This window comes from Acartia tonsa, chromosome 4, assembly GCF_053477335.1.
Source record: "Acartia tonsa isolate MP-2025a chromosome 4, ASM5347733v1, whole genome shotgun sequence".
NCBI classification, from domain to species: Eukaryota; Metazoa; Arthropoda; class Copepoda; order Calanoida; family Acartiidae; genus Acartia; species Acartia tonsa.
In genome coordinates, this window is record NC_137263.1 from 35,668,090 (window position 1) to 35,684,409 (window position 16,320).

General features: G+C 33.0%; 1 long non-coding RNA gene across 1 annotated transcript; it reads right to left on the minus strand.

The window, feature by feature from the left end:
- Positions 1 to 8,940: 8,940 nt before the first annotated feature.
- Positions 8,941 to 15,300, minus strand: LOC145316991 (uncharacterized). Its single transcript, XR_013878804.1, has 3 exons — positions 15,238 to 15,300; positions 11,683 to 13,375; positions 8,941 to 10,175 (listed from the first exon to the last, which is right to left on the minus strand). It is a non-coding gene; the product is annotated as an uncharacterized LOC145316991 (long non-coding RNA).
- Positions 15,301 to 16,320: the final 1,020 nt, after the last annotated feature.

A 16,320-nucleotide genomic window follows, 5' to 3' on the forward strand; every position in this document is an offset into this window, starting at 1 on the left:
AAAACCTATATTTTGATATATAACAAGATATATATTGGAAAAAATGCACTTAACCCCTGCGGGCCACCAACCTAGCCCGCTGGGGCTAGCTTCAGATTAGTCTAATGCTTATTTTTGCTCTGAATTTGAGTTCCTTGACCTAAAAAACCTATAATTTGATGTGTCACAACATGTATATTGGGAAAAATGCACTTAACCCCGGCGGGCCACCCACCTAGCCCCCTGGGGTCGGTCCCCAACTTGCTGAATCATCTTAAATAATGTCCTTATTAATAGACACAGTGTATTTAAGTTAAAACCCTAAGAAAACACAATTTAAGGTAAGTTTCCACATCAATATAGACAAAAAAAAAGCCTAAAAACCCCATTTCCGCAGGGTTTTTCTTACCTAACCTAACCTAAAAGTAAAAATTTTTGGATTGTTTTGCCATTTAGATGTAATACCTATAGGACTAGGCTTATATACCAAGTTTGAAGGGTCTAGCTCAATATTTAGACCATTTTGCTCACAGTTTAAGAATAGATGTCATTACGCCCCCCCCCCCCTTTTACAATATGTAAAGGAGTCTTTCCACGATATTTTCAGGTGAAATTTAAAAACAAAATTCATAGTAATTTAAAGACATTAGATCTTTCAACAATGTATTCAAAATTTTCAGATAAGAAATATCTGTTTCTGGACAATCAAATAAAAGGAAGGGTTAGGTGTGACATTTTTTAAACAAAAACTAAAAAACATGACGCTCTCGTCGAAAAACAGCCGTTTCCAATACATACAAAATCCCCACTTTTAAAATTTTGATAATGATAGAAGTGAAAAATAAGTTGAATTTTCGATTACCAAAAAAAGGATAAGATGAAAACCATTTCACATTGCATAGTGTTTTATACAGCAAGAATGACATGAATTACAACATTAAAAAAATATAGCACAAATGGTCAAAGTTGAAATATTTACTAGAAAGTGGTTTAAAGTTACATAGTTATATAACAAGTTTTTTTTGTTAATGGTCTCAGTTAAATTTAACTAATTGACTGAAAAGTGTATGTCCTAGGCTTCAATAAGGTTTTGTGATCTCTGCAAAATTTTTAGCATTTAAATGGCATTATCAAAAAGAGAAAAAATACTGATATTGAATTTAACTTTTTGTGAACCATTTGCTTAGGAACATATAACATTTCTTATTGCTTCTAGATTTTGAATAATCAGTTTCAGTTTGTAAAATGACATAACAGTCAACCCTCGTCTGAATAAAGAAATAGTATTACTTAGGTAGTTGAAGACAACACAAATGTCAAAGGGGTAGTTTCACAAAATGCATTTGGACTTAATTTAGTGAACCGCATATTTTATCCTGGTTAAATGGTTAAACTACATTTATATGGCATATATTTAAAAGAATTTCAATTTTCTACCACCTCGTTTTTAAAATTTCAAGACTTAAAAATTGTCTTTTTAAATTGCATTTATCACAAAAAGACAATTTTCAAGTATTGATATTTTAAAACCTGGTAGAAAATTGAATTTATTTCAAACACATGCGATATAAATGTAGTTCAACCCATTAACTAGGAAAAAATATGTGGTTCACTAAATTAAGTTTAAATGCATTTCGTGAAACTACCCCTTTAGTCTGATTTTAATTACTAGCGGCTACGCCCCTAGAAGCCTCTAGTGACAGTTTAAATGTTTGGTTTTTTTTGTTGCGTTCAAGTTTCTACGATATGTTGCATAAGAATCTCTTTATACGATACCTCGCAATGTTACATATGAGTCTCTATACTCAAATAAAAATTTAGATTTATTATTATTTCTCTTGGAAGGGTGGTGGTACCCTCCCCCAAAATAGTTATAATCCTTACCAGGACCTATGAGAAGCTACCCCATTAAAGAGAACCTGATCGGTTCAGCGGTTAGTGAGATCCTTCAGTACAAACAAATACACAGACATCCTTTTACTTTATTTTAAGGATTTAAGCCCCATATTTAATACAGAATTTTATCTTCACTAATAAATTGTCTGTTTGTTGATAAAAGCAGAGGCGTTCAGAAAGAATACAACCCCCCCCCCCCCTTTCACAATGGTTAGTATTCCGTATTTATTAGCTTTTTTGACTTTTAAGTTGGTAGATGGACACCTATCAGGGTGAATCCACACCGCTGACATCAAAACTATACCCCTCTTGTTGTTTGTAATACACCCCCGATTTTGGTTCACATAATTTTATGTGCGCTTCAAGCACTCCTGGCAGTAACCATGTGCACGACACTAAAGAAAATATGTTGTTATGTAATATCAAGCATGGTTGACGTTTTTAACAACTATCGGACCTGCTTTGACTTTCAGCTCAACAATCTGTAAAAATATTTACCTATTACGGAGGTTGTTAATGTTCAACTTAGATGTTATTCATATTTATAATTTTCTGAAAATTTAATATATGAGATTAAACATATTAGAGCAAATTAAATAAGCAAGAGTAAGGGGCACGACTTGACTTATAAACAAGTGAAACCAAATAATATACCTATCATATAATCTCATCATCCATGGAATCATGAACCCCCTCATGGAATCTAGAAAAGTTTATTGCTATTAACTTGCAAGCATATCTTTCTGAAAATAATCTTATTGATGAACTACAATTTGGATTCCAGCCAAATAACTCAACATTTCATCCCATGATTCACCTACTTAATCACGTTAGTAAAGCTATGAATAACAAGGAGTATACAATTGGAATCTTTTGTGACATTCGTAAAGCCTTTGACTGTGTTCCCAAAAATACTCTTCTAATGAAGTTACGTAAATTTGGCATCCATGGCAATATGCTCAATTGGTTTGAATCATATTTAACAGGTAGAAATCAATTTGTTAAATTTGGCCTTTTTGATTCTGATCCATTAGAGATAGATAGTGGAGTGCCCCAAGGTAGCATATTAGGTCCTATTTTGTTTCTTATATTTTTTAATGACTTGCCTAAAACAACACTTTTAAAAGTCCTTCTCTTCTGTGATGACACCACTATATTAGCATCTGGTAAAAACCTGAATGAGCTTGTTGAATTTGTTAATGCAGAACTCAAAAATATTTCCCAGTGGTTTAGGACTAATCAAATGTCATTACATCCCAACAAAACAAAATTCACTATATTTTATCCTACCCCCTCTCTTATTCCTTGGAATGAAATCAATCTCTATTTTGATGATAATGAACCAAATACCCTTTACCCTAACCCTTTACTTAGACATAGAATTGACTTTGTCAACCATGAAAGTGATATTCCAGCTATAAAATTTTTAGGTATTTTTCTGGACCCAGCCTTGAATTTCAAAGTTCATATAAATGAGTTGAACAAAAAACTCTCTAAATCATTATTTTGTCTACGAAAATGCCAAAGTCTACTTACTGAAAAAGCCCTCAAGGCTCTGTATTTCTCTATTTTTCATTGTCATTTGGTTTATGGAATCCTTATTTATTCGTGTGCATCACATTCAAATCTTACTGGTATCATAACAAAACAAAAAATGGCTGTAAGATGTATTAAGCAAGCAACTTATTATAGTCATTCTCGACCTTTATTTAAAGAGCTCAATATTTTACCCTTTGAATCTTTATCACTTTATTTTAAATTAAAATTTATTTATGAGTACATAAATAACTTGTTGCCCAGGTCTTTTAATAATATGTGGCCAAGAAGGGGGGAATTAAATGGTAACTATAATTTGAGGAACAATAATAATCTCACTGTTCCTTTTTCCAGAATCAACTTAGTAGAGAGGCTTCCTCTTTGTTCTCTACCTAATACATGGAATAGTTTTAATGACCGTGACAATATAAAAAATGCCTTAAACCTAAATCAATTTAAGAAGCAGCTTAAAAAATGTATTCTCTCAAGAATAGATATAACATGTAATAGACTACTTTGTCGTTCTTGCCACCTAAGAATGTAAAACCTCTATGTTGTCTGTTTTACAAGCCTTAGATTAATCAATTCTCCATTCTTTACTTAATTATAAGTATTTTAAACATTAATATGAACTCACACACACTCACACAATCATCCTACCATTTCAGTCTGCAAATCCTTTCTCTATTCATATCCCTGTAATATACCCTTATAAAATGTTTACTTTCTCGTTTTAATAAAAAGATTCACACTACCTTTTAGCTTATTTTTCTATGATATTTGCAAAGGCTATCTAATATCACCTCGAGAGAGATTATTTAGTCCTTTGACACGTATATTAACTTTTTTTGTCTTCTGTGGATATTATTAACCTTGTTATTATACTGTAATTAATTAATCATGATCAATTTTACTGCTTGTTTGTGATTATTTATGTCATGTATATATGTATGCCTATTTTACTATGTGTCATAAAATAAATATTTCATTTCATTTCATTTCATTTCATTTCATTTCATTTCATTTCATTTCAATCAAATTTAAAAAATAAAGTGAAAAATTACCTATATCATCCTTATATAAAGTAAATAATACAAAGTAGAACGATGTCTGTCTGTTTGTTTGTCTGTTTGTAGCGAAGGATCTCGCTAACCGCTGAACCGATCGGGTTCTCCTTTACAGGGTAGCTTCTCATAGGTCCCGGGAAGGTTTATAACTACCCCCCCCCCCCCAAATTTGTTTTTTAATTTTTCTTTTAAATCTAAAATACGAAAAACTGGTTTGATTAAACCTCGACCTTGGGGCAAACTAAAGTAACAGGATGTCTTTTTGTCTGTGTGTTTGTACCAAAGGATCTCGCTAACCGCTGAACCGATCGGGTTCTCCTTAACAGGGTAGCTTCTCATAGGTCCCGGGAAGGTTTATAACTATTTTGGGGGAGGGTACCACCACCCTCCCAAGAGATATCGCCCCTAGAAAAAATTACCCTTCCCAAAAAAGAGACTTCAACGAAACATAAACCAAACATTCTCTAATTAAATATTTGAAATAAAAAAAAACATTCAAAGTGCCACTAGAGGCCTTTAGGGGCGTAGCCGCTAGTGTATAATAATAAAAGAGCAGCCTCTCTTTATGTTTGCCAAGTGTACGACTGATATTTCTGCACTTTTTTGTTATCAACTTAGACATACATGTTATGAAAGCTTTAATAGTTATTTCTCGTATCGTATTATAAACGGCTTTCCGCGGATATAGAATGTACAATTATAAGATTAAAACCAGTTTTTTTAGCCCCGAGGTGCCGGAGGCACCGGCTAAAAAAACTGGTTTTAATCTTATAATTGTACATTTCTATATTCGTAGAAAACTGGATATAATACGATGCTAGACATAGTTTTTTCGTATGGATGAGAACCGGTTCCTATCCACCGGATTCGAATGAATACGAGAAAAGTTGTTAATATGTTTTTAAAGGTCAACTTTAAAAAAATACTTTATCATAAATAATAAACTCAAAATTATAAACAAAGTAATCTCTGATATTATTGTTGCAAAACAATAACAAAATCAGCTGCTGTAAGTTGTTCTATATAGATACGGATGGGCAGGTGGACAAAATATTAGTCGCAATTTTTTATTTATACTTAACTAAGTATTTTTCAAAAACATATATAAAAATTTATTTTTATAAAAGTATTTTACACTTAATATAATTACAGCATTATAACCTTACAAAAAGAACCTTATTTCGCTTCATACTATGATAAAAAAGTAAAATGAAAACGGAAAAAATACTCAGGAGAAATTTGTCTAATTCTATATATTCTATAAATTGGTATAAGGAAGTGGACGGAAGTACTAGCCTAATCTAGACATTATACAGATAATTTCCATTTTAAAATGCCTCATTTATCGACAATTACACAGTAACAAAACAGTAAAATAAAAATTCGATATCACATTACTGATTAGACACTGTTAGGAAAACTTTTAAGCTATATTTTATAACCAAATTGTCATTGGAAATAGATTTAAACAGTAAAAATGTAGTCAAAGCAGCTTGAAAAATTTTTCTTCCTTTCCCGAACAAGGTTTTTTCGGGATTAAAAAGTCAATATTTTTTTTCACAAGGAACTTTCAGATATTTTTTTTAGTTAATGTTGTTTTAAAAACACCCTTCTTTCCGTATATTAACAGAAAGTTTTAGCTTCACACTCCCTTTAAGGAGAACCCGATCAGTTTAGCATTTAGCGAGATCCTTTGGTACAAATAAACAGACAAACAAACAGACACACAGACTAAGATCCTTTTACTTTATTATAAGGACTAGCGGCTACGCCCCTAGAGGCCTCTAGGGGCACTTGAGAAGGAGAGAGTCGAATTTAATAACCCAATTTGAAATTTTTTATTTTAGATTTTAAAAGAAAAAGTAAAAAAAAATTGGGGGGGGGGGGGCGAAATTTTTAATTTTAATTAAACAAAATTCAAACAATTTTTTTTTTGGGGGGGGGGGATTTTTGGGGGTTTGGGGTGTCCCACCCCCCAAGAAGTAGTTATAAACCTTCCCGAGACCTATGAGAAGCTACCCTGTTAAGGAGAACCCGATCGGTTCAGCAGTTAGCGAGATCCTTGGTACAGACACACAAACACCCTGTTACTTTAGTATAAGGATTATCAAACTGTAATACTGAAGACCATGTATAACATAGTATTACACACAATATTCAGCGACTATTAAGATAAAAATCATAGAATTAAAACCAGTTTTGCTTGCCGATACCTTCAGCCCCTCACTTTAATATCCAGAAAGCTGTGTATTAAATTCTAAATTGTTAAGTATTTGTTATGTAATACACTTATTGATTGAAATAAATACACCATTTAGAAAGTAATATTTTAATTAAAGCGTGGCGACTCTACAATCCTAATATCTCAGTAAGTCTGTTAAGAATTACTTTTTAATATAGTTTTTTTTAGCAATGATAATTTATAAATTACTCTAAAATTTACTTTGTCTAAGATCGAATTTATTTACCAAAGATTGCATAGGTACAATTCCCCGATCTTGGACGACAATTTCACCATTGGGAAAAGAAATAAAATTTACATAGGTATATTAGGTATAATTTGATATAATTACATCAGCATTCCGATAATAATATCTCTTAAAAATAGGTTGTGTCGCAAGAAATATGATTTAAGGAATAAGAAATTTTCTTGATAAAAATGTCTTCAAATCAATTCAAAATTGAAAGTAAAAATCCTGAGAGGATAATACCACTTTTTGATTTCTACTTCGAAAACCTTTAAGCAATCATTAACATTTTTATTTGTCCTGAATATAATCCGAACAGCAACATCGCAAGCCCTTAAATATTTATTTTCAGGTGTGCGTTTTACGTGCAAAATCATTACTATAACATATCGAAATAACATTTAAAATTAAAGTCCTTTCTTCCATCACTTCTTGTCTAAATACAACAAAGATGACAAAATCCATAAAAGCAAAGCTCTGAAATGGTAGGACAAGCAATCATTAACACTTGCATCAGAACTGAACAAACATAATATAAATGTATAAGTCTAAGTAAAATAGCAAGTAAATATGGTGACTCGTGCCACGACATGCCAGCAATTTTATTTTGGGTGCTACTCCCTTAGTTTTAGAGATAATAGGGTAAAATCTTTTTGGTTGTGTAACCCCAAGTTTTGGTATCTTTAAAAAAAACGGTGACTGGACCACCATTCGCCGCCGCCCCAAATTTTTTTTATTGCATTTCTCGCTGTATTAGGCAATTTGGAATCATTTGCGACCATGTTATTTTTAAAAATTTCCCATTGCAAGTAACCCTGGGACTTCAGTCATTTTTTTCAAATTCTCCTTTATCAAGGTAGATCTTAAATTCAGTGCTTTTATTGTACTTTTAAAGATATTGAAACAAAATCTTTTTGGGTTGGTCAGTAAAATATATTTTTACTAGCGGCTACCCCCCTAGAAGCCTCTAGGGGCACTAAAGTTAGGAAGGGGAAAAGTCTACCTCATCCCATATTAAATTTGAGTTTCAAAAGAAAGAAAAAAATATATTTTTGTGGGGGAGGGGGGTACAGACACCCTCCCCAAAAATAGTTTAACACCTTCCCATTACCTATAAGAAGCTTCACTGTAAAGGAGAACAATATCGGTTCAGCGGTTAGCGAGATCCTTCGGGACAGACAAAAAAACGCTTACTACTTTATATAATAGGATAAATAACTGCGGCGGTACCGCCGCTCCTGCCATTTACCGCAGGTTTCCGCCGCCGCCAAAAAAAATTTGTTATTGCATTTCTCGCCGAATCAGGTAATTTGGAATCATTTGAAACCTTGTTATTTTTTAGTGGGACAGCGGGAGCGGCGGTTTTATTAAAGATACCAAAACTTGGGTTAATTAGTGACACAACTAAAAAGATTTTACCCAATTATCTCTAAAACTAAGGGAGAAGCACCCAAAATAAAATAGTTGGTATGTTGTGGCACGAGTTGTTGCAAACCTGCTTATAGACATATTTACATTTTTAGGACTTATATATAGAGCTGCTTTGCTTATAACATTGTACCTTATCGTAATTGGAATCAAAGGGAGTTATAAATAGTAAAAATCCCTATGTTTTAATGGATGTACAGTCTTTCTGGTAAAGATTTATACATATAGTTGTTTGTTACGCTTCCTAAATCGATACGACAATTGAATAAGTGTGAAGAGCTAACTTTCTGGGTATACATATTACATACGGACGGACGGTTCGGACCCTAATTAAAACTAAAAGTAATAAAAACTACATTATCAACATCTACAAGTAGCGAAGTCAAATCATAGGATGGAAGAAGTATGTTATAATGGAAATGTTCAGTTCACATAACAAAAGAAAAGAGAATTTGCATAAACTCAAAGAAAATCACAAAACCTAAATACCTACCTACAGACAAAGTGAATTAGGTATAGTGTAGCCAAGCTTTAAAAAAAGACAAATATTTAATGAAAAAAATCTGTTAAGTTTAAAAAATATTTATTTATGTTAAAAAAATCGGACTGAGGTACATAGGTAAATAAAAACAAGGATGACAACATCCATAAAAGCGAAGCTCTGAAACGGTAGGACAAACGGACATTAACACTTGTATAATGTCAGAACTGAATAATCAGAATGCGAATGTATAAGAGTCAAAGCAAAATTGTAAGTAAAGTTGTTGAAAAACTGCTTGATACAGGATAATGATTATGGACATACTTACATTTTTAGGACTTGATTATAGAGTTGCTTCGCTTATAATATTGTACTTTGTTGTCCCAGGAATCAGTATATTAAAAATCAGACCAATCGGATAATTATGTCACATACAAATTTGTTGTTAAAAATGTAAAAAAAATCAACATGTTTAAAATGGACGTACGGACATTCTGGTAATGATTATAGAGTTGCTACGCTTTCTAACTCGTACCTAACTATTACAGGAATCACCATGCAAAATTTGAAATCAATAGGACAATTCTAACATGCCTAAATTAACGAAAAAAGCTATTTAAAAAAGTAAAAAAATCAACATGTTTAAAATGGACGTACGGACATTCTGGTAATGATTATAGAGTTGCTACGCTTTCTAAATCGTACCTAACTACTAAAGGAATCACCATGCAAAATTTTAAATTGATAGGACAATTCTAACATGTCTAAATTAACGAAAAAAGCTATCCGTGACGGACGGACGTACGGACGGACGGACGGACGGACGTACGGACGGACGGACCGACCCTAATTATAGAAAAGCTTCGCTTTTAAAAATACTATAGGTAATAATGATCAAATTATAGAACAATGAATTTTTACAGCTTTTAAATCTCATTGACAAATGGTACAAATTTCTATTTTGAGGTATATTATCACATACAATGTTAGATATATCACAAAAAATTGAATCTACAACTAAGATCGAAAACGTCATTTCCCGCCGAATTTTTATTTACCTTTTCTCGTCAAAATAGACAATTTCAAATCATCTGAGACAAAACTAAAATTTAAATGCAAATATTAAAATAATTCATCATATTGTATTATAAACAGCTGTCTGCGGATATAAAACTGTAAATAATAAGATTAATACAATTTTTTTAGCCTGGAGATGCCGAATGGATCTAATGTCAAACATGCCATCTTCTTTACACAACTTTGGATTTCACCTCCTATTGTGTTTGCACACACAGACGAGCTAACATCTCTAAAAATCACCTAAAAATTAAAATAGTTCATACCAAAAAGTGTTATTTTTTTTGCAAAATTGCCACAGTGATACTTCCACACAAAGTACTTTGTATAAAAAAAACTTGTTACGTGTTAATAACTCAAATCTCAAAGTAATAAAAGTCAGGGAGTAAGGGAGGGGACAATGGGCAATTAATTCAATTTAAGAGTTTTCGCTGAAAAGCAATGAAAACCAGATTTATCCAGAAAATATGACCAAAATTGTAAAGGGATAATGGTAATATAATTTCTCGTATTTATTCAAATCCGGTGGATAGGAACCGGTTCTCATCCATACGAAAAAACTATGTCTAGCATCGTATTATATCCAGATTTCTACGAATAAAAAAATGTACAATCATAAGATTAAAACCAGTATTTTTAGCCCGCGCCTTAGGCACCTCGGGGCTAAAAAAACTGGTTTTAATATTATAATTGTACATTTATATCCGTGGAAAGCTGTTTATAATACGATGCGAGAAATAACTTTTCTTGTATTCATTTGAATCCGGTGGATAGGAACCGGTTCTCATGAATACGAAAAAAAACTATGTCTAGCATCGTATTATATCCAGTTTTCTACGAATATAGAAATGTACAATCATAAGATTAAAACTAGTTTTAATCTTATAATTGTACATTCTACATCCACAGAAAGCCGTTTATAATACGATACGAGAAATAACTATTCTCGTATTCATTCGAATCCGGTGGATAGGAACCGGTTCTCATCCATACAAAAAAAACTATGTCTAGCATCGTATTATATCCAGCTTCCTACGAATATAAAATGTACAATCATAAAATTAAAACCAGTTTTTTTAGCCCGTGCCTTCGGCACCTCGGGGCTAAAAAAATGGTTTTAATCTTATAATTGTACATTATATATCCGCGGAAAGCCGTTTATAATACGAAAAAGAAATAACTATTAAAACAAAATTAGTTCTAAAAAAAATCATTTAATTGAAAATTAAATTGCCAATAGATCACAATGTAGTAAACATTCTGTAATTAATCACTAGAAAAATCTTGTTTAGAAATTTGTCAACCCTTCTCATATATTTTTAACTGCTACCTAAATTCAAGGGGTTCTTAGATTTTTAATACATAAATATCACAGTAAAGTTTCTATACATGAAATGACATTTTCTTGGGAAAAAATATTTGTTAAAACCAGCCATGAATAACAAATTTTTCTGTCTGCAATATTCAAAACTAACTCAGCTAGTTAGCGGGGCATTGCCTCAAAGTCAGTCAGAAACTGCTGAATTCGTGCACATTCCCTTTACGCCAGTACCAATAGTCTGAGACTCTTGAAAATTGAATATTCAATCCATTGTCCCCTCCCTTACTCCCTGAATATTAGTACTAAAAGTTAAGCCAGAAATAAGAGTAGGTAGTGTTATGAAAATTAGGTTACCATATTAATTTATACTCCAACTCTGCTAATTATGTGCTATTAGAAACAAAATCAAAAGTGCAACTTAAAACCTACCTAATATCTCTTTCCACAGACATAGCTCTTGTGTGGATCTGCTGAGGTCAGATTTAGTGGGACCTAGTCGAGAATCAAGATTAAACCACCGGCGCATTTCGAATCTGCCTTGTTGAACATATTCGCGGCTAGCTCGTTGTACACGTCCATCTACGTCCAAAGATTTTTTTTGCTAAAAGGTCATTACCTAAGCGTTTTATAGTGTGGTCAAACGTCCTGATTGGTCAAGTAGTTTTGGCGCTATGGCCGTTTAAAGTTTGTCCGGTCTTATTTGCCCCACCCTGTAGGTATATGACTATTAGATTATCTTATAAAATCGCCGCCAGCCTCAATCACCGCCCCTACCCGCCCCCTGAACCGCCCGCCGACCCTGGTCACCATGTCCCTGTTCAAACAGGAAAAGTTCTCCATGATAGAAGCAATAAGAGAGGTCTTTTTGGTATGGGCGCGTGTATTGGTTCATGCTTTAATGGCGCTCGAGGCCCAAAAGTCCATTGGATTAAGATCGGGGCTGCTGAGAGGCCACATCTCCTTAAGGAGTGAGTAACAGCAAGATCCAAATTAACCTATCTTTAAAGCTACCTTTTGACACGGCAGCTCTCATTTGGGCCACAATTAAGCTAGAACAACGTTTTATACCTTTTTCAAAATGGCACTAAGATTAAGATAGGGTTTTCAGTGCAATACATAGTCTGAAACGAGTTTCAAGGTTCCATATGGGCCCCTGAAGTCAAGAACCGAGATTTTTGACGTTTTTGACATCTTAAAATCTACCACGATCCACTTTGTCGGAGTACTACAGCCAAGTCAGCTTGGATAGAATTAGAGAGCTCTAGTCTTTTCTAGAGTTTTCACTAGGTATCTGATAGTATATCCAGCAAGTTTCATTAGCCCATCTCACATACAGATGGGCTGAGGTCAGATTAAGTAGGCCAAAGTCATAAATCAATGGTAATTTATCTGCGCAATTCGAATCTGCCTTGTTGAACATATGCACGGCCAGCACGGCGTACACGTCCTATATAGTTCAAAGATTTTCATGGGCAAAAAGGTCATTACCTATTACCTAAGCTTTTTATAGTGGGGTCAAACATCCTGATTGGTCAAGTAGTTTTGCGCTATGGCCGGGCCGTTTAAAAAAAAAGTCCGGATTTATGTGGTGCACCCTGTAGTGCCACACCCGCCTCCCCCTTTACATAAATATATTAACAATTTGGCTTAATATTTATTTTCAAGATAAAACCATTAAGGCTAACCAAAAATCTTAACATAAATAAGTATCAGGGATCTTAAGAGATAACACAATGTACAATAAATTGATGAAAAAGTTAAAAAGTTTAAACACCAAACGATCACAATTAAAAATAGGATCAAAAGTTTTTAAGCTAACGAACGAGATAATGTGGTTTTTTAAAATTTGGATACCAGTGTAACTTGGGAGTACGATGACCCCTTCCTCCATTAATTTATAAGTATCAACTTAATAACTAGATGGGTACCTCAATTCAATATTTACTCCAACAAAAAAGGAAAAATACTTGAATTAGGTAGGTATATATCAGCATATCTGCTAGTTTGTGTATAAAAAAAGCATATAAAATGACCACTCACATTAATATTTCCTCTGGAATCAAAACCATCCAACTGATTGTTCTTGCGTAGTTCTCTTACATCTCTAGCTCCATCGTCAAACCTAAATTATGTTTAAGTTAAAAATACACATAAGTTTTTTACGATGTAGATAGATAGATATTTGTTTTGTAGGTATAATCTAATTCTAAAGTTTAATTTAATCTATATTCGTTATTTATCGCATCGTATTAAAGACACCTTTCTGCGGATATCAAATTGAAAACATATTAGATTAAAACCAATTGAGTTAGTTACAGGGTTTGGCTAACAGAGCTGGTAAAATCCTATCATTTTTAAAAGCGAAGTTTTCTAAAATTAGGGTCGGTCCGTCTGTCCGTAATGGTTATTTTCGTTTTATTACACATTTAGAATTGTCCAATCAATTTCGAACATGATGTTTAGAAAGCATTGCAACTCTATAACTGTTACCTGAAAGACTGTACGTCCATTTTTAACATGCTTATAGCTTATTTTTAATCTTTTTGACAAACTATTGTATAATATAGTTATTAGAATAGACATGTTAGAATTATCCTATCGATTTCAAACTTTGCATGGTGATTCCTATGACAGTTAGATACGATTTAGAAAGCGTTGCAACTCTATATTCGTTACCAAAAAGTCCATACATCTTTGCTGATTTCTTTTTGCATTTTAACAACTTTTTTAAAGAATAATGATTCTTAGAACAGGTAAAGTATTATGAGCGAGGCAACTATAAAAGAATGTCCTTTTCTTTATCCTATATTTCAAGTAAATTAAAAATGCTGATTCTTTAAAGGTGCTTAACAATACTTGCTTTCTTTCGTGCCATGCACTCTGTCCATGGATAGTAAAGTTAAAATAATTCTAATATAATGTTCAATTATAATAATTTGGCGGTTCCTTGAAGGTATCCCAGCGAAACCTTTTTAAAAAAAGGTAGCATGCTACCTTTTTCGATATCTCTAATAGTAGCATTTTGGCGAACTTTTGTGAGCTCGTAAGATGGTAGCTAGCTAGTATTTTAGAGCTCCTACTTTAGTAGCTTGCTACCTCATAAACTATTAGCTTTTCTGCTAACTTTGGCGACCTCGAAAATACTAGCAGAAGAAAAAAACGCGATGTCGCCCAAACGTAGCATTTTACAGTGTTAACACACACATACATCAAACACACAATCAACCCATGATCAAAATTGAAATGGAGAAAAATATAGTTTATAAATTTGCCACTAGGGACTCAAATAATTTTTTAAAGACTCTATCAATCTTTCTGTTTTCGATCTAAAACAATAAAAAATAGTACTACATAATTTTATAGAGTGTTGATAGTCTTTAGGGAAAAAAAGTAATTTTTAAAAGGCATTCTTTTTTTTAAACAACAGCAAAAATAGAATTATATCTTAATGGTCATTATGTTCAGCCTTAACTGGTATGACCCCTGCTAAGTTGAAAGTTTAGTCAATTATGCAATGGGTTAAAAAATGAATAAATTGAGAGACATGATTGAGAATGACCTAAATACTCTCTCTCTCTCTCTCTCTCTCTCTCTCTCTCTCTCTCGCTCTCTCTCTCTCTCTCTAGCTTCCCCCTGAGTTTGGAGCATTTAAGAGTTCGTATAAGAAACGTTTCGAGTCGCCCTCGAGATCTCAATTGACGCATTTTAATTTATTCTACTATTGTGCTACTTCGCCCCATACTCTGCTACGATATCGATGGCGAACTCGCATGCTACCTTTTGCTTGAAAGGACGATTTTCCAACGTTGTTCGCCAAAAAATTAGGTGTTAATTCAAGGCGAATAGGATTCGAGGTAGCATAGGACTCGGTACATATATTGCACGAGCTCGAAGGCGACTCTACGGCGAAATGTCTTGCTGGGTATAGAGCAGTCCAGAACTAGAAAGTTTATAAATTCCAATAATACAAATGGAATTAATTACCTTTACTTTTCTATAAAAATGTTGGTTGGTTGTTTTTACTTTTGAGTTACATTTATTCTTCTGAAATAAAAAAAAAATCCTGTTTACAAATTTTATCTAAAATTCAACATTATATTAAACGTTTATTTAATTGTGTAAATCTTACGATTCCAGTAAGTAATAAACTGATTGAGTTGCTCTCAATAGATGCTACAATTGAGAGTGAGGAGTGAGTTCGACTTCACTCCCCCCCCCCCCCCCCCCTCCAAACGAACCCAAGGGCCGCCATTCCTTATAATAAAGTAAAAGTTAATCTATCTGTATGTCTCGCTAGCCGTTGAACATTTTGACATCTCTCACAAAAAAAAGAGCTGTCGAATATGGACAGATATAACCGTTCAAATTTTGCTTATAATAAGTGTTGCGGAGCCGCCAAATTTTGCTGGAGCTGGAGCCGTAATTTTAGTTAAAAGACGGCTCCGGACTAGATAAATAAAGAGATTTTTTAAAAATTATAATTTTCAGTTTTTCAAGTCCATTTTTATCAAAAATTTTACTTTTAGAACCTTCAAAAGTCAAAAGTAGACGTGGGAAAAAAATATGTCGAGTTTTTCTTGATGTTAGGTTGGAGCCGGAGCCGCACCAAAATTAAACGCTTCCGCAACGCTCCTTGTAATAATTAACAAAATAATGTGAATATATTGTTTTCAAAAACGTCATTCATTTCATAGCTTTAGCCTGTAGCCTGTAGCAGACAATTATCAATTTATCATAGGCATAATATCAGCTGACACCATAGTTGCCAGATTTACCAATTAATTATAAAATTAAATAAAATAATGCTATTAATCAATGTCGTTATTGAAAAATGTATTTTTAAAAAAATTATTTTTTACGTGTAAATATTAAAATGTAATTTAATCTTAATCTCAGATAATTTGACAACTCTGTTTATTGTTTAGAGAAAAAATTCAGCGAATGGCCATTTTTTGTTGAATTAAGAGGAATATTGATATTATTTTATTGATCGATTGCTGAAATACATCACGGAGCATTCTCGAAAATTGCGCGTCACACGTTTTTATAGCCTGCCGGCACACGAGT